Raw genomic sequence first — 21,781 nt, 5'->3', positions numbered from 1 at the left:
GTTACATGTTTCATTTTGGATTTATTTTTGGTCACCGCACATTCAGGAGCCTTTTTCTGTGGCCATTTTTTTTTTCGTGACATCCCCGCCCGTGGGGTTATGACCTACAGTTTAAGAAGCTGGGACATAGAACACATGAACTTTATAAATAAAAACAAATTACAAGCTTCACATAACACACTTACTGTGGATCCTGGCATGAAGTACTCACTGTACAGAATATGCTTTCTAAACCCCTATTCTGCTCACGTTCTAATGGGAAGAAACTCACTAAGAATAAACTAGAAGGAGCTTGTTAGCTTGGGGTTCAGTGGCCAAGGTGTTCCCTTTTCTTCTAACCAAGAAAACAAATTAGTGAAGGTTTCTCAATAGAGGCAGTTAATAGAATGGTTACTCTGGAAACTGAGGTCAGCTGTGGAGACAATGAGACTGTTAGACTATTCCAAAGACAGTCCAATCAAGAGTCAATGGTTTGGACAATGGTAGTGATGGCAGAGGAGTGAGCGAGCAGTCAGTTGTAGGGATGCTCATGAAGAGACAGCAGCACTTGCCAGCGGACTAAACGGAGGTAGGAGAGGAAGGAAAGGACCAAGGACAGTACAGTCACAATGAGCAAAACAGCCGTACCAGAAGCTAAATTGGAGCTAATACCAGGAAGAGGAGCTGAGAAGCTAACCAAGCTTGTTGTATAATAGATGTGTTGATTTGGAAATGCCTGTTGAAGAATTTCATCAGGTAAGTTCACATCAGAAAAGAAATTGGTTGCAAAGATAAAGGCATTGCTGAAAAGCTGAGCCAGGTGTGGCCGGGTGCCTGAGGGGTTACTAGCAACAGTGGGAAGGGCCGGGGCACAACAGGGAGAAGACAGTGTCATCAGAGATTGAAGACTGACTCGCAGCCTCTGCCACAGACTCCTAAAAACAATAGAAGGATCTAGAAATGAGGGGCTTTCCTTTCCCTGTGCCCTGGCATCTGTGGATGAAATGCAGGCTGAAAGCTGGGTATCACAGTAGTTTATGAAATGCCCCCATAAGCTGGGTGGACCCTCCACCCACTGTAACACAGGAGAGATCTGGGAAGCACAGGAAATGAACTGAGACCAATAGAAAAAGATGAGTCATTCACGTGAATATGCTGATGAACCCTAGGATAGTTAGGGCTAGAATTCAAAGTCAAGTTCCAAGCTACAGGTATTATTTAAGAATAGTAAGTTTAGATATGGAATTTAAAGCCATGAGACTAGATGAGATCTCCCATGAAGTCAACCTAGACGGCAGGTGCTTAGAGGTTCAGAAAATGAGAAGATAACTGGGGACCTGAGGATGTTGCTCTTGGCACCAAGGGAGAGGAAAGAGCCACCCAGCAAGTGTCAGTGATGGCTCCAGTGAGCAGAGCCCTGTGACTGAACAGCTGACTCCTTGTGATAGGAAGCCCTTTTCCGTGAGATCTCCATCCTCAACCAGACCTCTGTATCTCCATCTTACATAAATAGAAATGGAATTTAGAACTGTTATTTTGCCTCAGGTCACCGAGACAGAAAGTGATGTCACCTAAATGCAATCCAGGAAAACTAAATTCACATCATACTCTGTGAAGGAATGAGCAAACAACCCATACTACCAAGAAGTTTCTCCATCCAGATAAGGGAGAGCTTACCTACTTCTGGCTTTAGGCCATTATAAGCCACAATGACTTGTGAATCACCCAGATGTTTGCTATGAGAGGAAGCTGCTGCTGGTGGTGGTGGTGATGGTACACGTCAATGTGCTCAAGGTACGCTTGTTTTGTTGTTGTTGTTGGTTGCTGCTGTGGTCCTGGAGATAGAAGCCAAGGCTTCACATATGCTAGGCATCATGGTTAGCTTCAGCTGTCAATTTGATGTATCTATGAAAAAGGAACCTCAACTGAGGAAATGCCCCCATCGTATTGGCCTGCGGGAATGTCTGTAGGAGCGTTTTCTTGATTGCTAATTGGTGTAGGAGAGACCACTGTGGACAGCTCCATCACTAAGCTGGTGGGCCTGGGCTGTATAAAAATGCTAACTGAACAAGTCACAGGAAGCAAGTCAGTGACAACCAGCATCCTGCATAGCCTCTGCTTCCATTCCTGCCTCTGGGTTTCTTCTTTGTGTTCCTGCCCTGAATTCCTTTGATGACAGACTGGAAATCTGTAGGCTGAAGTAAATCCTTTCACTCCCAAGTTGTTTTTGGTCAGTGTCCTATAATAGCAACAGCAAAGAAAATAGAGCAAGTACTATACTATAGAACGGTACTGTCTTTTTCTGAAAATACCTCTTGCCTTCAGAGAGACTGAACTTTTGCCGGACCTTGAAACCAAGTTGACGATCTGCCTTGAGATCATTTAGAACTATGCAGTCAATCTGCTGTACTACTGTGTATTCAACCTGCTTCAGTTTAACCTGCCTTGAAGAACACATTGTAACTAACCTGGCTATGTCCTGTACTTTTCATGTAATCAGCTTTTATAACCTAAGATAAATGCATAACTTTAATCCTAAACTATGCTCTTTTCCATGGCCCTGACATAACCTAGAATAGTGTGTGTTGTGTTACATTGTGTGTGTGTGTGTGTGTGTGTGTGTGTGTGTGTGTGTGTGTGTGTGTGGGTGTGTTATGGTAATGATTACTGCCAAGAAGTTGATAACAATATTAAACAACAAATATGGACAATAAATATTGGAAGCAACACGTGGATGTTGAATAGTATCTGTGTTCAGTTTAAGTGCTCTTCTGCATCAGTTGGAAGTCAGTAAAGCAACATCTTCCCTTGTGAAATTCTAGTAAAGAATTCTGTAGAAAAAAAAAAAAAACTTCATTCCTTTCCCATACCATGTTTTCTGTGCTGTTCAGTAAGTACAGAGCAAAGTCCTTTGTTAGGAATAGGCAAGACAGACAGGCAACAGCAACAGATCAGACGACAAAACAGAGAAGCTCTAGTCTAGTCCACTCTGAGGGAAATTCTCTTTTGTTATTTTGTAATGTGATATCCAAGCAACAGAACTACAACCCCAGCCCCAGGAGAGGCACTTTACATTGTAAACCAGGTTGACAAATACTGAAACAATAATGCTTTTAGAAATCCTGCTTCCAGCCATAATGGAGTAGCAATGGCCAGACTTGCTCTCCTATCTTACACAACCCAGGAAAACCAGCAAGTTGTGAAACAGTAGTTTCCTGCTGGACAATACACAGGGCAGGAGAACAACCTCCAACAGAAGGAAAACAAGTGAAGTGCACCGAGCGCCCAAAAGATTGCCCGCAGAGAACTCACGGTTACAGAGCAGGGCAGCAACCCAGACACAATCCAGCACTTTATCTCAGTGTGGGAGACAGGAGACTTCAGGAGGGCCGAGGCAGCAGACTGGAGTGGAAAGGCCTGTATAGGAAGAGCTCCCCTGAAATCTTTGATTTGGTATTAATCAGATCTTGCAAGTGAAGAAACAACACTACACTAAATTGGAGAAAACTTAGTTTTAGGTTAATGCTGTTTAAAATACGATTGCTGGACTAGATTCCAGATGATCCTTTACTAAGGTGCCCCAACAATTCAATGAGCAAAGAATAATCTTTGCAACAAATGACATTGGAAATCTTGGGTAGCTGAGTGGGAAACATGGGGCCTAGTCATAAAAAAAGTCTATTCAAAACGGATCATGACATAAATCCTAGCGCCAAAGCCATAGACCTTCTGGGAGTCAGTGTGAGAGAGAATAAAGGAAATCTCGGGGAATTTGAGATTGGTCAGTGTGGCGGTTTGAATGGGACTATCCCCCAGAGGATTCTTTATTTGAGTATTTGCTCTCCCCCGCCCCCCATTGATGGTTGGGGAGGTTTAGGAGGTGTGGCCTTATTGGAGGAAATGTGTCACCAGAGGTGGGCTTTGAGCTTTCAAATTCTCAAGCCAGGTCCAGTATCACTCTCTCTTCCTGCTACCTGCCAATCCTGATGTAGAACTCTCAGCTACTTCTCCAGCACCATATCTGCCTGTGCCGTGCTGCCATGCTCCCTACCATGACGATAATGGACTAAACCTCTTAACTGAGAGCCAATTTCAATTAAATGCTTTCCTTTATAAAAGTTGCCGTGGTCATGGTATCTCTTCACAGCAATATAACCCTAACAAAGATGCCATGTATTATATTTAACAACACACGGGGCTGATGAGATGGCTTAGTGGGTAAAGACTCTGGCCAGCAAGACCAATGACTTTAGTTCAATCCCATGACCCCACATAATAAAACAGGAGAACAGATTCTGAAAAGTTGTCTGGCCTCTCATCTTTACTTGTGCTGTGGCATACCTAAGTATATATATACACACACACACACACACACACACACTACACATGACACAGATTTTAGGGATAATAATAATAATAAATAAAAATACTGAAAAACTGCTTAAGCAACTTCTGTAAGTGCCTATTTGTTGTCTGTTAGTATCAGTCATTCAATTATATATGCGACATGTGTCATCCCACAGGCAAGCCAAATTAATTGGATAAAAACAGAAAAGCACAAAATGTACAAGAAGTTCATCAACAAGAGAAAAATCTCTAGAAACCACTGTGTATACATCCAGACCAATTTTGGCATGTAATTACTTAATTTTTACAAGAACAAAACATTTTGTATATAAAATGTTCAGTCCCATTTCTTAGGATTGCAAGTGTTTGCATGTGAGGTTCTTATGATTCATTCTGACTAACAAGTCACTTGGTTTGTATATATTTCTGAGGCTGAAAAACAATTTATGTCCAGATCTAAGAATATTATCTGGAAGAAAAAATGGGAATTATGTTTATAGCCATTGATTATGTATGGTATTTACATACGTAATCAATGGCTATAAACATATATCCCATTTTTGATCTTTAAAACTTTTTAATCACGTTTTTATTGTAAAGCAACTTTGTCCATTTTAAGTTATTAAATACTTTAAAGTTTAAAATGTATAATCTTTGCAAACCTGGAATGTCGGCAGCAGTAAGTTTGCTGCCTTAATTTTAAATGCCCTTTTTTTGTCCTGTCCCAGTTAAGTTGTTTGTGTGAAAAATGTGCAGTTGGGTTCCGGAGGGTGCTGGGGATCAGTTCCCCTGTGGTTTTTCCTGTTTGGAAAACAGTGTCCGGCTTGCCTCCGGATACAGAGTAACCATTCCTTGACTCCTGCTGTTAGAGGGGTATATAAACCCATGTTGGTACGAATAAAGAGAGCTGCTTCCCTGACGAACTGAAACTGGGTGTCTAGAGTGCTGTTTAACCTCGGCGTCCCTCGCCAGATTTCGTGCTCCAGCTGTGCGGGCCGCAGCACTGGAAAGATTGTTTTTAGGATGCTGAATTACAACAGTAATTCCCAGACACGTATGTGAAAACTAGAATTCTCTCAATCATTAGTAACTGTTTACTGAACACATTGATTCCAGCAGCATTACCGTGCTGTTTTCTTTTTGCAAGTGATGCTTGATGTAAAGAAAATGCCTGACACAGGTCATTTGGAGACATTTAGTTAACATTTCAGGTTTTAGATGCTGCCTCTGAAGGGAACATTGCTGGTATGTGATTTGAACAGAGGTCATCTATTAGTTAAGGCAATTACTAGTACATTTGTCCCACAGATTCCATGGGAGACCATTTCTGGAGCCCTGATGAATATCAAAATTTGTAAATGTTCAAATCCTTATAAAATGCATAGTGTTTGATACAACCTAACCAACTATGTCCTTCCAGATACTTTGAATGATGTCAAAAGTAGTATTTATAGACATTTAGTACGATGTAAACACATATAGATAACGGTCATTCTGCATTGTTTAGGAAATAATTGAGTGACAAAGGAAAACATCTGTACATGTTCAGTTCAAATGCAGTTTTTTAATATTTTTAATCTATATTTGGTTAAGAATACAGTTGTAGAACACAGAGACATGGAGACCTGATCATAACTTCTCCATCATAACCATAACTTCTCCGTTATAATGTTATTAAAAGGATCACACAGATGTCCACAGAAAGCAGTAAGTGGTGCCTGGCACAAATACCCGGTAACTTAACAATTGGTACTCATTACAGTGAGATAGTCCTAGTTTAAGAAATGCTGCATGATTAAAAAAAAAAAAAAAACCTGGCAAGTACTCAAAAGGTTACATTTAGGGCTACTACACAGCCCAGCACTCCTACTCCTAAGTATACACTTAAGACAACAGAAACATGCATGTATGAAGACCTGTCTGTGCACATTCATGGCAATATTGTTTGTAGCGATGAAGCTTGGAAACTACCCAAATGTCCATCAATTGATGAACAGAAAATTACAGGTGATATATTCACATAGTAGATGTTTGGCAGTAAAAAGGAACAAAGTGCTGACTCAGGCTACACCCCAGACGACCCTTGAAAAGCCCACATACTGCCTGATTCCATCTCTGTGAGATGTCCAGAAGAGGTGAGGTCATGGATACAGAAAGCAGATCATTGGTTGTAGAGACTAGGGTAAGAGAGAAATGGGGATTGGCTGCTAATGGGATAGGATTTGTTTGGAGAGTAATGAAGGTATCTTGGAATTAAATTAATTAGACAGTAGGATGACTAAGCCACACTCCTTAGAAAATTAAAACCCACTGAACTGAGCAGCTGGAAAAGGTTGTGTTTTATGGCATGCGGTTTATATCACAATAAAGCCACTTAAAGACATGGGCTTGAGCAAGCTGGTGCGAGAAGCATTGAGCTGTGATTCACATCCTGGTGTGGTTTGGCAGTCTATCGCTGCAGTAATTTGGGGTTTGCTGTTGCAGTTTACCTTTCTACAGCTCTGGGTTTGTAAAATCACTGCCAGAGGTGAGGGACAATGAAGAGTAAGGTGGCTGGGGTGCCATCATGTGCAGCCTCAAAAACCCCTGTGACAACTTCGGCTTTCATGAATGTGGACATGTTTGTCTTTTCATCCATCCATTCATTCATTCATTCATTCATTCATTCATTCATTTGTGTGTACGTGTGCATGTATATGACATAAGTATGTTCGCACATGTATGTGTGTGTAAATACACTTGTCATATGTCTGTGTGTGGAGGCTAGCAGTCAATGTCAAGTGTCTTCCTCAGTCACTCTCTAGTTTTTGAGGCAGCTCTCTCACTGAACTGACTAGACCCACTAGCCATGCGTTTTAGGGCTCTACTGTCTCCAAGTCTCCTGTATCTTCCAAACATGTGTGCGGGTTTTCACCTGAGGATTGGAGATCCTAACTCATATCCTCTTGTCTACACAGTAAGCCCCTTTACCTACCGAGCCACCTCTCAGGCTGTGCTGTTTATCTTAACGGATTGTTATTGAGGAATTTATGTTCATAATATACATTTATATGATATTATAAAACTGAGTGGAAACACAGTTACATCTCAATATGATCCACCCAGGCTCCATCACACCATAATTCACATTTCTGTGGGTTTTCCGTTGGCATACTATCGTCTGAAGAGCGATCCATGGTTTAGAAGCAAACAAAATGCAGAGAAGACAGAAAAGGGAGAATGTACTACAGCTTTTTGTCTGTAGTGTTCATTTTGTTTAGATGAGGAACAGGGCGAGGGCAGAGACTGGGCCAAATCCTTGAGACCTTTGTAAGGAAATGAGCGAAATGTAGCAGATCTGTTTCTCCCACAGTGTCCCCCTAAGTCCCTGAGCCCTGGGAATGGGGAAGAGGAGTTCATTGTAACTTCCTCCCAACTGTAGCCTACTAGACTAGTTCCATGATTACACTTAGTACCTCTAGTCTTTCCAAGAACTGGAGGAGGATTTACAGAATTCCCAAAAGCACACAATTAAGCAACTTCCCAGCTTATTCCCTTCTTCTTTGTTCTAACTTGTGCGTCTGATGCTCATTTACACTGAACAGGTTGAACTTGTTGGAATGCAGCCACCAGGAAACAACCCTCTTTCCTGCCCGTTCCACATCCCATCCTTCATAGAATCTTATTGTGACCCCTCACCCTGCCAGGTTATTCCCCTCTCAACTGCCACTTCAGAGTTTGTCTCCCCTTCTCCACTCCAAGAACACTAAAGCTGGTGCGTAGCCCTGGGAAAGGGGTGGGTGGCCTTTTCATGTCCTCTTCCCGGCCTCTCTCTTTCCTGAAGTTCCCTTACCCAGTCACTGCTTGCCTGTTGAGAAGCAGCAGAAAACCAGATGCTAGAAATGAGAGTTTAGAGGCCAGTGTTTACAAATGATGCTCTTGTCTCTGTGGGCAAACAGTATTAATAACTCTCTCATTTAGTACACACACGACTGCGCCAACTTTTCTGGAATAAAACTCAGAGCACGCCATCTGACAGCCGCAGACCATTTTATGAGCAGCAAGGTAAGAGTTAACTGGGACTGGACCTCTGACAATCCTTTCTCCACTGACCTCAGTATAGCCTTAGAGTCTGTGGACAAGCTGTTCTCATGGCCTCCCCACTCTCTGCACTTAAGGTCTCCCACTCCTAAGACACTAATACGCTCACACACTAATACTCCTATCCATCCCTATGGTGACCATGGAATTTCAATAGATTTTTTTTCCCCTCTTTGGATCCCACTTCCAAGTATGCCTTGATTTTTTCATATCTCCATTCTTTGGCTGCCATGAGACTAACCAGGAAGTAACATTGAGACATGACATCCTTTACAAAGTTCTTACTCAAGAATCACATAATCAAATTACAAGTCTCTCTCTCTCTCTCTCTCTCTCTCTCTCTCTCTCTCACACACACACACACACACACACACACACACACACACACACACACACACATCCCTCATGTTTTAAGTAAGTCAGGAGTTTGGCTTGAACCACCTTCATGACTGTCCTGGGCCATGGGTTGAGCACTTCTTGGCAGAGTGGGCCTCAGGCCAGCAGGCTGACATCTCTGAGGTTCACGTAAGAGTCAAACCTCACTCAGAAAGACCTGCGCAACAGCAAGGTCCATAGGTGAGGACTACCTGAGAAACATTGTCTCTAAAATCCAATTGAGAAATCCAGCAGCTTAATTTCCTACGTTAAGCATATTTAATTACTGTTCTAGTAAATTCCATTAAAACAGGTGTAAACTCTTTGCTCATTTCTCGTCAGATATCCTAATGAACGAATGGGGTCTAGAATTTCTTCTCATGTGACAACTGGTTTTTAGGAAGGGAACGCCACTAAACTGCTAAGCTACTAACTATAGCAAAGCACAATTGTAGTCATTGAGCCCACTTAAGGCACAGTAAGCTGGCACTGTTGATAGCTCAGAGTTGGGAACAGCCAGCAAGTGCTTCTGTAATGTTTCCTAGCACTCCTCATTCTTTTCTTCCTGGAACTGTTCTTTACGAACAAAACCCCACAATGTCCTCAGTGAACTACTTACTGTAAGTGGGACACAGGAACACCTGAGCGGGCTGTAACTCATGAATGGTTGGTACCTACCTGGGCCCGAGGACTGAAGCTCAGTAACTCTGGGAAACAACAACAACAAAAAAGAGAGATCAGGCCGGGCGGTGATGGCGCACGCCTTTAATCCCAGCACTCGGGAGGCAGAGCCAGGCGGATCTCTGTGAGTTCGAGGCCAGCCTGGGCTACCAAGTGAGTTCCAGGAGAGGCGCAAAGCTACACAGAGAAACCCTGTCTCGAAAAACCAAAAACAAGAGAGATCAAACGGTGTGTGTGTGTGGGGGGGGGGTGCTTTTTTTAGGATAAACCTGGTAAGCATGTTTTAGTTTCTCCTTGTACAGCTTGTGGGGCTTATTGAATCTGTGATTTGATTTATTTTAGCAGTTTTGGGGCACTCATGATCTCCTCAAATATTGCTTGACACTATCTCTCTCTCTTTAAGTTATTATTTTATTATGTGTATAAGTTTCACCCGAATGCATGTCTGTGCTTTACATGGACACTTTGTGCCCACATAGGCCAGACTAGGGCAGGGGAGTTCCTGTAACTGAAGTTACAGGCAGTTGTGAGCCACCCTGTGGGTGCTGGGACTCGAATCCAGGTCCTCCGGAAGAGCAGCCAGTGCTCTTAACCACTGAGCCATCCATCCTGGCCTCATCTTTTACTTTTTGACTCCCAGTTATGCATCTGATTGACTCCAAGGCTGGTAATTCTCATGTGTTTTCATCTCTTGCAGTTTTCTTTTTCTCCCAGTTTTTTCTATATATTCTTTACTGACAACTTCTTTTAATTAAACAAAAAGTTACATAGGGTTACATAAGATGAGTTTTATGAAAGTATACACTGTCTTTGAACATATCCCCCCCCATATTCCGCTGCCCACAGACAGTCTCACCTCTGCTTACATCTGACCTATCTTCTCATCTTGCTCCTTTGGCTCTCATTTACCCTCCATATTCTGTGATACTCTGCTTTGATCACTCACCACACAGTATCTGACTATGGCCTGTCCAGTCTAACACAGGAGAATTTTGTTAGCAAACCCTTGACCCAAAGCTGAATATCTCCCCCACTGCATGGTGATTGCATTCCTCTCTGAAAAACAAGAAGAAAGGCTGGGGGCAAAAACAAACATATGAGACAGCAAATACAGCTCTGCTTACAGGGTGGGAAACAATAATTTCGTCTACCAAAAAAGAGATGCCATAGAATCAACTTAGGATGGAGATGAAACTGGCAAGATCAGATACATATAATCTGGTGAAAGGGTTTAACCACTGGGCAACAGAGAGAGGTATAATGGATTGTTATGATGACATTTCACTACTACTGTTAAATCGAGGGAGTCGGGTGCAAGGAGAACTCTATGCTGGAGCTGGGCTGCCCAGAGGCTGGAAAGTTCAGAAAGGCTTTGTAGAAGAATGGATAAAACCAACCCTCTCCCAGTTCCAGAAGTATTTTGGCTGCAAACTCTCAAAGTGAGAAGCTAAGAGCGGTGGAGAAGGGCACCCCCTGGCGACAACAGCAGGATCCAACGGGAAGCCGTGCTAGGGTAGAGTGTCACCCCAATGCAAGGCTCCCAAGGAGCGGTGTTTCTTCCATTTAGGTTGCTTTAGTGAGTGCAAGCTCCCATCCTTAGCAGAGTGATGTAGGGGCTCCAGGAGATGCGGCTCGCTCTAGGAAGCAGTAGGGCATCCCCCAAAGGATTCAAGTATGCCAAACACACACACCTAACTAATGCCGTAAATATTTAGGAAATAAAGTGAAGCAAGGCCTTTGAATGTGTAACTCTGACTAGGGTAGCTACTGTTCCCGCAAAGCCGCAAGTGTGGGCGCGGAGCACACCAGGATGCCCGGAGCGGTACCCGGGGGGTCTGAGCTGTACCCACTGACCACGCACCCACCAGCAGCCTCCGTTCTGCCAAAAAGCAAGTCCTGACTGTCTGCGGCTACCGCTCTTTTACCTATCAGCAAGACACACCGAGAAGAGACCTAGAGATAGATGGTCATTGCTCTTAGCAGATGTGGATGGACTTGACCTTTGTTTCCCTAGGCTGCCACGAGGGGGCGCGGGTGGACTCCGGGTCCTGAGCCACGTATGGGTGGCCCTCCTACCCAGAACTCAGCTCGAACAGCAGGCTTTCACAAACAGTTGTTTTTTTCCTTCCGCTCCCGGTTGTTTATTTCAGAAAGAATGCGCCAGAAATTGAAGAAACTTTTTTTTTATGCCCCACAATCTCTCAACTCTGTAATTCTATTAACGTGTAACGTGTTAGCGTGTAATGTTCTCCCCCCCCCCCCCGTGTGTGTGTGTGTGTGTGTGTGTGTGTGTGTGTGTGTGTGTGTGTGTGTGTGTGTGTGTGTTTTGCTGGGTTGGTGTTTTAAAGTGACAGCTGATGTGGGAAGTCCTCTCTTTGTGGAGGTTGGGAGGACACAAGGAATTTTTTTTTTCCTTTCCTTTTTTATTTTTTTTAAGAAATTATTTTCTGGATTCAAAACGTTGGTAAAGGAAGGGGAGAGATAAAGGGTACGAGTAGGGACTGGGAATCTTGGACTGTGGAGTAGTTCAGAGATGAGGAAGGCACCCTAAGGCATTTGTGGTTTGTATAATCTCGTGTGTGGAGGATACTTGGGAGTGCTCAAACCTGACTCCCCGTGTAGATCAAAGCAAGCAGTGTAAATAAAGTCAGGAAATATCAACAAAGACTCAGAGAAAACGAAAGTGCCTTTTCCAAAAAGGTAAAGCAGTAGCTGAAAAGACCACGCAGAAGATAAGACCTTGTTCCTTCGAGATACTCTGAACATAAAAAATACCTAGGGCCATAGAACAAGGGTAACAAACTTCCACCCGGAGGCCAGATATAGCTTGTCCTTTGCTTCTGTAAATAAAGTTTTATTGGATCAGATGCTCACTTATGCTACAAAAGCAGAACGGACTAGTTGCTTACAAAGCCAGAGAAAATGTTTATTATTTGGCACTTAACAGGATCCAGAACATTCCTGGGATTCTTGAGACATGAGAACTAGTAACTACTGGAGATTGTGTGCTAGCAACGCTTAGGAAAAACACAGACATCCACATGAGGATTTGTTTTGTTTGTTTGCTTTGTTGTTGTTTGAAATAGTTCAGTATTTTTTTCCTTTGGGATATAATTTAAAAATAAAAAGGTTCTAGAATAAAGGGTGATCTCGGGATTTTGAATTTTTTTTGTAAGAATATCTGCATGCAAGCCGGGCGGTGGTGGCGCACGCCTTTAGTTCCAGCACTCGGGAGGCAGAGCCAGTCGGATCTCTGTGAGTTCAAGGCCAGCCTGGTCTACAGAGCGAGATCCAGGACAGGCACCAAAACTACACATAGAAACCCTGTCTCGAAAAACAAAACAAAACAAAACAAACAAAAAAATCTTCATGCTTGTTGCTTTTAATTGCTTGTGCTAGAGAACATAAGAAACTCAGTTTTTAATGATCAGAAGAAATGGGAAACATGTGGATATCATCATTGTCAATCATTTGGGGACAGCTAGAGGAGCTGGATGACCTCAATTGGGAGGCCCAGCGGCCAGCTTTGTCTATGATACCCAAGTCCAGGGAACCTTTGCGTTGGGTGCTTCTAAAAAGTACATCTCTGCTCTTCTCATACCTGAAAAAGTAATACACCAATTAAAGAGAGAGACAGAGAGACTTCTGTACTGGATATCTGAAAAACCTAAGATACATTTTTCTAGTATCTTGATTCCAATATAAAAGGTATTTATTCACTTGTTTTGAAAAAATGCTTTGACTGATGTGCGTTCTGGTGGAAGCTCCACCTCAGCCCCTGGCACCCATATAGCCAAAGAGTCTGGAATGTTCTGGTGGAAACTCCACCTCAACTCCCCTCCCCCATCTCTCTCTCCCCAAACCCTGCCCTGTCTCAAGCCCTCCAAACACTGCTCCTACCCCAGAGATGCTCAAGACCACTCCCACAGGATATTTAAACTGCACCCTAGAACAGGATTTTTTGATCTCTTCCCCATCTCCTCTTTGAGGGCCAGAAAATCACCCAGGAGCATTTATTTTATCCATTAAACCTGGGCTTTTTCTTAGTTCAGTTTGATTTGGTCTGATTTGAACTGCTGTGTCAGCGTAGAGGCTTATCAGTGTGTTTCCCTTAGCATTCTAGCTCTTGACCCATAGATTGAACTAATGATCCTGTTTATAGCCACTGGAATCTGGTACAGTGATTCTTGAGCCTTGACAGGATGAGCAGCAGGCTCAGATGAAAGGGAGATGGTCACTGTTGGGATGGAGTTTCCTCAAGTTTTCTTTCTCTTAGAATACAAATAGATGCAAAAGGATTTCATTTGTTGACAGCTGCTGCTATTACTAGAGGGCAATGCTGGCACAATTTCTCCTTCGTCATTCCAGAAATAAAGAATGTATTGTATTCCCCAATGTTTATTTTACAGTGAAGACATTCTACCCCTGAAGACACTGCCAAAGGGCTCACAGGGCAGTGCCTGGGCTAGAACAGAAGCAGAGCTTTGTAATGTGTCAATCTGGCTAGTCTGGATGGTTCCCCTGAATTTCCTTCTCAGTCAGGGCTTTTGCATTCTATTTGGAGAGTAAAAAAGAAGCAGTTGTGTTTATCTTCATGCTTGGCAGCAGACACCAGGTATTTTTGCAGTTCCTAACACACTGTATTTACCTGCTGGCTCAACTCGATGATGTACAAGACCTATAACTGCTCATTTGTCCAGGTCCTTTGACATTTCTACGCTGCAGTCCAGGTATGTGCTTAGCTCCGTGACAGAGGTTCAGCTTTGCAGTAGGAGCTGACCTAGGTTCTGGTCTAGAGAGACACCAGCCTGTCCTTGCTCATCACCCTTACTGCCTGCTTTGTGGACTTCAATGTAGCTGACACCTCACAAAGACTGATACAGGAAATGAAGCAAGAGCCTCACAAAGACTGTTTCAGCAGCGCCTACAAACACCGATGTTGACCCAAATCCCTTTAAGTTCTGTTTCTCTTTCCAAACTGTGACTAATACAGAGAAGCACTGAAGAAGGCTGGGAATTGGAAAGCTAGCCAGCTAGTTTCATTTCTGCAGATTCCGGCTGTCACTTCGTGGGAATTATTTCTCTAACTCTTGAGGGCTTTAAAGTATAGGAATTGTCCCAAACGTTCCTCTCACTTCCTTTTCAGCTCCAGGGCTACCGGTTGACTCATTTTTTTGCTAGGTATATGAGACGCTTTATAGATACCTCTCTGCAATGTATAGAGATTACGTTATGACTTCATATGTGAGGCGTGGGGCCACCACGGATCGGAAGTATGAGTTTTTGATTCCATCCTGTTAATTTGCAGAGAATGTTTTGCTGAAGTGGATTAAGCTAAAAAGAATTGTTTGAGACATGTAGGTCCTGGACAGGCTAAAATTACCCCCATCATTGTAAGGTAAAAAGGGCACTTTCAGTACATTTTTAAAAATTATTTTAGGTGTATGAGTGCTTTATCTTAATGTATGTCTGTGCATAACGTGCCTGCTGCCCTCAGGGGCCAGACAAGGGTGTCAGATCCCCTGGGACTGGAGTTACAGATAGTTGTGAGCCGCCATGCGGGGTCTAAGTCTGAATCTGGATCCTCTGGAGGAGCAGCCAGTGCTATTAATCATGAAGCCATCACTCCAGCCTCTGCAGGTACATTTAAGGATGTACTCTTTCTTGGAATGGTGTGTAAGTTTGGGGTCAGCATTTGTAACACTCTGCAAATATTATCCCTAAATGTATCATTTGGTGGCGTTGTTTGTTTGCTTGCTTTTGTTGTAACTTGATTGTGTAGTTCTGGAGCGTGAACTTCAGAGATGACAATGTCAGGTCAAAGGTTGGACATACACTCACTCAGGCCACTTAGTCCTGATTGTAGAGCCAGAGCACCAGAAGCAAAGATCCTTTGCTTGCAATGGTACAGTCTTACGCAAGTCCCCTCTGTATACCTTTGTAGTCTATTCCTGGGCATCTGAAAAAGAGATAATGACTACATACATCAGAGATTAAACATAATAGATGGAAGACACAAAACAGTTCCTGGCTCATAGTTGGCAAGTCACTTTTAAAAGGTTGTCAAGGAGTTCAAAAGAGGTAAAAGAAATGCAGCTCAGGAACACCGAATCTGAAAGCCCTGGAGAGTGTCCCACAAGACCAGTTCATGGGAAGAATATATCTGTCTATGTCTATATCTATATATCCCATATATATGAATTTGTTTTGAGGATAATTGGCTGTCTGGGAAGAGATTCTGACTTCCAACCTATTCTCACTGGTTAGTGTTCTCAACCAAAAAAAAAAAAAAGGTAAGAAAAAAGACCTGAATGGAGAAAGGATTTATTTTGGTTCATGGTTGCCTGGTACCATTGTGTTTAAACTTGTGGCAAGACAGAAATGTCACAGGGGAAGGGCGTGGCAAGGGGAAATTGCTCACCTGGTGGCCTTCAGAAAACAGAGAAAAGGAACAGAAGGGGCCAGGAACAAGGATCCATCTCCAGTGACCCATTTCCTCTAAGAATGCCCCTAGTTTTCACTCATTTGAAATAATTCTATCATTAAAAGTCCATCAATGGATTAATGTATTACTTAGGCAAGAACCCTCATGATTCAAAGATTTTTTTTTGTTAGGTTTGAAGAAAAGCCCCAAGCACCCCAAAAGGGCAGGCCCATTGACTATGCCCAAGATTAGAGTCTGGGCTCAGCTCAGGATAGACCGTGATTCTCAATCTGTGGGTCAAGACCCTATGGGGTATTGTATCAGATATCCTGCATACCAGATATTTGCATTAAGATTCATAACAGTAGCAAAATTACAGTTCTGAAGTCGTTAAGAAACAATTTTGTGGTTGGGGTTCACCACAATGTGAGGACGTGTATTAAAGGGTCGCAGCATCAGGAGGGTTGAGAACCACAGGGGCCGGGAAGCTGACAGGGAGACAAGGAAACAGGAATTGCTGATGGCTAGATTAGAGTTTACTCCCAGAGACCTGTGACAAGTGTTTCTTTCTGACAGGAAGATCCACTTCCCTACTTCCCTTTGCCTCTGGCTGGTGAGGCATCTGGTTCCCCACTGACATGCCTGTGGTGGACACCAAAACCATAGGGCTCTTCTAGTCCCCTCCCCCACTACTCCAAGTTTCCAGGCTGTTCCAGTTCATAGGCTCCCCCCCCCCCCCCCCAGTTACCTGTTTCTCTTTATAAGCAATGTCTCTGTTTTGTTGTTGTTGTGTTTTCGAGCACCTGAGTCTCCTGCTGCCCCTCCCACACCCCACCCCCAGATAGCTCTGGCAGTTTGGATACATTTTTCTTTTTCACTCAAGAGCATTTCTGTTTGACGTTCTCACTGTGCTCTCGCTTACACTTTTAAGGATGAGCTTCACCAGCAGGCAAGTCGAACTTCAGTCCAGGAGCCTTTGGAGGACAATTCATGGACAAGCTACAACAACAATTAGTTGTGATGCTATTCCTGGCTGAAAGATGTTGAAAGCCTGAGGATACTGACTTCCTTTGTTTACATCTGTTGGGAACACTCTGTGGTTTGACCTTAAGCTGGGATGAGTTCATCTCCCTTCTCATTCCCCATCTGCCCTCTAGAAATATTTAGCCTTCATTGCATCGTTTTCTTTCACAAGATCAATAAGTGTTCTGTGCTTTTATTTGTTCTTCAATTATTCTCAGAACTTCAGGGATAGAGAACACTGTCTAAAATGTGGTTGGAATTTCAATAAGTATTGAGCTGATGAATGAATAATTAGTGGATTTATGAATGGATGGGGATGGATCCTCAAAGATGGGACAGAAAAAGCCAAATATGGGTGCCTGGATCTCTTCTCAGCGTTTCAGAAAACAAAAATCAAGAGGAAACAGAAAAAAAAAATGTGCAATTATCTATAGAGAGAGGGAATTGTTTGAAAGAGCGTCTTTGGTCATAGTTGGGTTTCAAGGTCCGTGGCAATAAGGTCCCTTGTCTTACTTAGTTTTTGTTGCTATAAGACAAGAGTCTTACCATGAAGCCTGAGTTGGTCTCAAATTCCAAAGTCTCCTGCCTCAGCCTCCCCAGAATTAGGATTCCGTGTGTACTGTGTACCGCACCCAACCGAAGTGTCTTCTTTCATCCATTTCTTTGTCTCCCCAGAAAATAAAACAAAACCCAGTCTGCAGTTTGAATTGTTCTGTTCCCCTTGAGGTTATTTTGCAGTAATAACATCTCCACCTCGCCTGCTTGCCTTGTTTCTGTGTTTGTTTTATGGAGTCTCACAACTATACTAGGGAGGTCATTTGAAGCAGAGTGTTATAGAAATAGAGGCACAAGAGAGGCTGTGTTGCCGTGCTGAGAACCTTTCTCATGATCCTGGCTCTCAAGTTTCCCTTTCCTTTGTCAGTGTGACTGGGTCCTAACGTGGAGGAAGGGCCCTCGAGAGAGCAGCCAGGGGTCACAGCCTGAGAGAACACAACTGACTTTCTTTCAGGGAGTTTCGGTTTCTTGGTTCTGACTGACATTCCCAAACTGAAAAAGAAATCACAAGACTAGTCTTTTGCATAAGTGGCCTTGACTCAAACAATAATTGTCAAAGAAAAGCCGCTGAGATTTCAGCTACCTCCCAGAAGGTCTGTAAACAAGCTTGGAGATGAGCTCTAGGCTTCGGAGAGCGCTGAGGGAGGCTCTGCTAACATTCACCACCAGCTTTCAGTGTGCTAGGCACCATCCTCTGCTTTTCTCAGTCGAATCTCACATAAGCCTTCTGATATGGGGTGACAGGAAGCAGAGGCAGAGAGGCCAAGGACACACAGAAAGGAAGTAGGTCTATTTTACTTCAGAGCTTGGAGACTTGATAATAGCCCAAAGTGTACAATTATGAAGAGAGGCTTCAAGTAATCTGTTATGCTTTGGAAAAACAAGAAATCTCACAAATTATGATGAACTTTCAAAAAATGTCCTCTTAAAGTAGGATTAAAACAATAATAACAGAAGCATATGAAATACATACTATATGCACACCTATGTAATGTCTAACATATTATTTAACATATGGTGATTATATGGTTTTTACATATAAAATAAAATAAAAATAAGTGCTATATATTAATATAAAAATAATTTTAAATGATATTTAAATGAGTCACAATAATTTTACATTTCTGTCTTTATTTTACAAACAAAATAATTATATTTGTATATTATATGAAATTAAAATACAAAAAAATTATATAAAATATATTATAAAAACATAAAATAGAAGAGGGATTATTTTTTGTTGGGGGGGATTTGTTTTGGCCAACAATAAAATACATGACAAGATGGTTTGTTAGAAGTATCATGGAGATAGTTTGTTTCCAGAAAATGGCTGGGAGTTGGAAAAAAGAAGGGTAGAAATATGGAAGTTGTACTAGTCGTGGGTTTTGTCTGGAGTCAGTCCACTTGAAGTGTACTGGTCACGAGTCCCGCTGTGTCCAGTGCGTTCCCTGTACTTTAAGGATAACCGAGACCTGGCTTTTCCATAAGCCCCCTGCTCTTTTCTGTGACTCTAGTCCTCTCCTTTACTCTTACTGAGCATTGAATCTGCCACTGGGTTAGCTCAAAGAGCCTCGTCTAGCCCAGGAGGGAGAGTTAATTAGCAGATGGATGAGGAATGTGAGAAAGAGCATGGAGTTGAGGCAGAGGTTGAGAAACACCGTCAGGGAGGAATGAGCTCTTTAACTTAGTATTAGCTGGTAGAAAACAGGACAAGATGGAAGAGCAAAGACTCTCATTGCTAAAAGGAATCCGGATTTCCCCAAACTAAGGCCCTGTTCCAGGACTTCAAGCCAAAACACAGATGATAACAAACAATGATGGAGAAATCTATCCACACCCTGAGAAAGAAATTCCACCCCCACCCCACCCCACCCCACCCCCCCATCTCCAGGGAAGGAATAAGATTGACAGTTCAACGTTGGTTAAAGTTAGGAATACAGTGGTTGGTAAGGAAGTGGTCAGGTTCCTAGGAGTGACAAGGCAATAACACTGAATAGGTCAATAAAAGAAACCAAGAGATAAGGAATCACGAGACAGTTTCATTTGTTCATGGATTCAATTATCTGAAGTCAATTGTGATCTAAAAATAGTAAGTGAAAAATTCTCTAAGTATCAACAATTCCTTTAAGCGTGCACAATTTTAGGTAAAATTAGAAACAAACAACCACCGTCCAACTCTGTCCCACTCAAGACATAAACCTCCATGTCCCGCATGTCCATGCTATATATGCTACCATCTAGTTAGTCAGTCCCTCTCATTTATCAGGTTGACCATCATAGTATTATACTTTGTGTTCAAAAAAACCTTAATTTATTTAAGAATAGCTACACAGTGCAACAGTGTCAAAATTAAGCCATAAAGTACCTTCTTAAAGTGAAAGGGAAAATGAATCACTTGTATGTACATATAGAAAAAAAATGTATATAGAGTCAGGTACTAACCAGGGTCTTAGACATCCTCAGAAACCCCTGGGGACCATACGCTGCTTTCAAGGGTCTCTTTTCAGGTAGAGCTATTGTTTCTGAATAAGAATCTCTGTTCTCTACTTGGAGATCAGCTGCTTCTAATCTCTATTGGTCCATACTGCATCCTCTCATCTACAGACAAAGCATCTCAGGTGGGTCTACAAGTTTCTACTACTTAGAGCCATGGCTCACATTCATATAGAAATTGGAATTTGGAAGTTTTCTTCAGCATCTAGTTTGTGTGTAAGGTGAATTAAAAACATATTTTTAAAAATTTTAAAAAAGAAAAAAGAATTTTTCCTGATACATTTGTCTTCTTTCTGCTCCAGAATAAGTGGAAGATTCTGAGCTAAACTCCTTTAATGATATTCTCACTGAAGGGAGGTCCAATATCCTATTTGGGAAATGATAGCTGAATAGTGACTATCTTTCTCTTTGTAGTTATAATCTTTTTGGCAAACTTTTTATTCAATATTCTGTAGTTGTTTAATGTACATTTAAGTGGTCTTATGAGGGGATCAGTTCTTATCAATTCCCAAGGAAATTTTAAAAAGCAAAAGATGGCCAGAATTATCCATTTGCTTTTTGGGTTTCTGAGGGAATAGTACTTCTGTATGTATCTTACTTCAAGTTTTTTATATTGTGGGCATTGAGACTTCAGTGAGAAGAAAGGAACCCTGAAATCCTATGGCTAGCACACCCTGAGAACCCTCCAATAGCCAGCTTGTCCACATAGGCAAGCCACTCATCACTAGTAGCTACCAAAGTACATCTGGAGGGCTAGATGTTTATGAAAGATCTTAGAATTGCTTGCCTCATTCCCTGGGAAAATGAAACAGAAAGTGGCCTTCAGGAACACTTTTTCTTGAAAAGTTACAACATTAATACAAGTCAAAGCTTACAAACTGAACATTTGTTTCTTGAAAGCAACCCATCATATTAAATATAATTAAACATTGTAGTTGAAATTTTCTCAAGTCCAGCCTGGCCCCGTGGTCCTGCAGCAGCTTATAAAATAATCACTCAGAAGCTTATATTATTTACAATTGCATGGCCTACGGCAGGCTTTTTGCTAGCTAGCTCTTATAATTTAACCCATTTTTGTTTATCTATAAGTTGCCATGTGGCTGTGGCTTACCGACACTTTTATATCTTGCTTCTCCTGGCGGCGGCTGACATCTCCTTCTCAGACAACACCTTTCTCATTCCTGTCTCTCTCGGATTTCCCACCTGCCTCTAAGCTGTCTTGCCATAGAGACCAAATCAGCTTATTTATTAACCAATGGGAACAACAAATATTTACAATGTACAGAAAGACACCCCCTAGCAAAACATGTTTTGCTTTTTCTCCTCACAGGAACACAAAACTTACAATGGGGAACCTAAGCAAGAAAAATGTAAAAGGTGACACTGTTTTTTCTCTTAGTAGTTTTTGGGTAATTTATGGTGGAGAGTCTCAGCCTTGAAAGAACCCTAGGAAATAGGTAATATTGTTCCTCTACATGGGAAGAACTGAGGAATATGAACAGAGTGGTGAATGCTGGAGAGAAGCCCAGGTAGTCTAGATAGTCTTCTCTCCTTAGACATGTTGTATAAGCTCTCTGAATCTTTGAGGGGGTCCTTGAGGTGTCAGACTTGAATTACTTGAAGAGATGAGAATGAAAACCGAGTTCAGATTGATTTTTGTCAACTGGGATCAGACTTTAGGGAGTCAAATGCTAGGCAGTTTATTTTCAGCATATTTAAAACACAATACAGTTTGGGAAATGGTTTCCAGGCCACAATCATTACAACTCCAGGTGCACAATAAAGTTTAAGATGTGACTACTTAGAAACTCCTTTACAAAGTAC

The sequence above is a fragment of the Peromyscus californicus genome, unplaced genomic scaffold (genome assembly GCF_007827085.1).
Source record: "Peromyscus californicus insignis strain IS unplaced genomic scaffold, ASM782708v3 Scaffold_4__1_contigs__length_199733344, whole genome shotgun sequence".
Taxonomy (NCBI): Eukaryota; Metazoa; Chordata; class Mammalia; order Rodentia; family Cricetidae; genus Peromyscus; species Peromyscus californicus.
The sequence above is the reverse complement of the archived record's forward strand: the minus strand, read 5'-3'. Positions refer to the sequence as shown.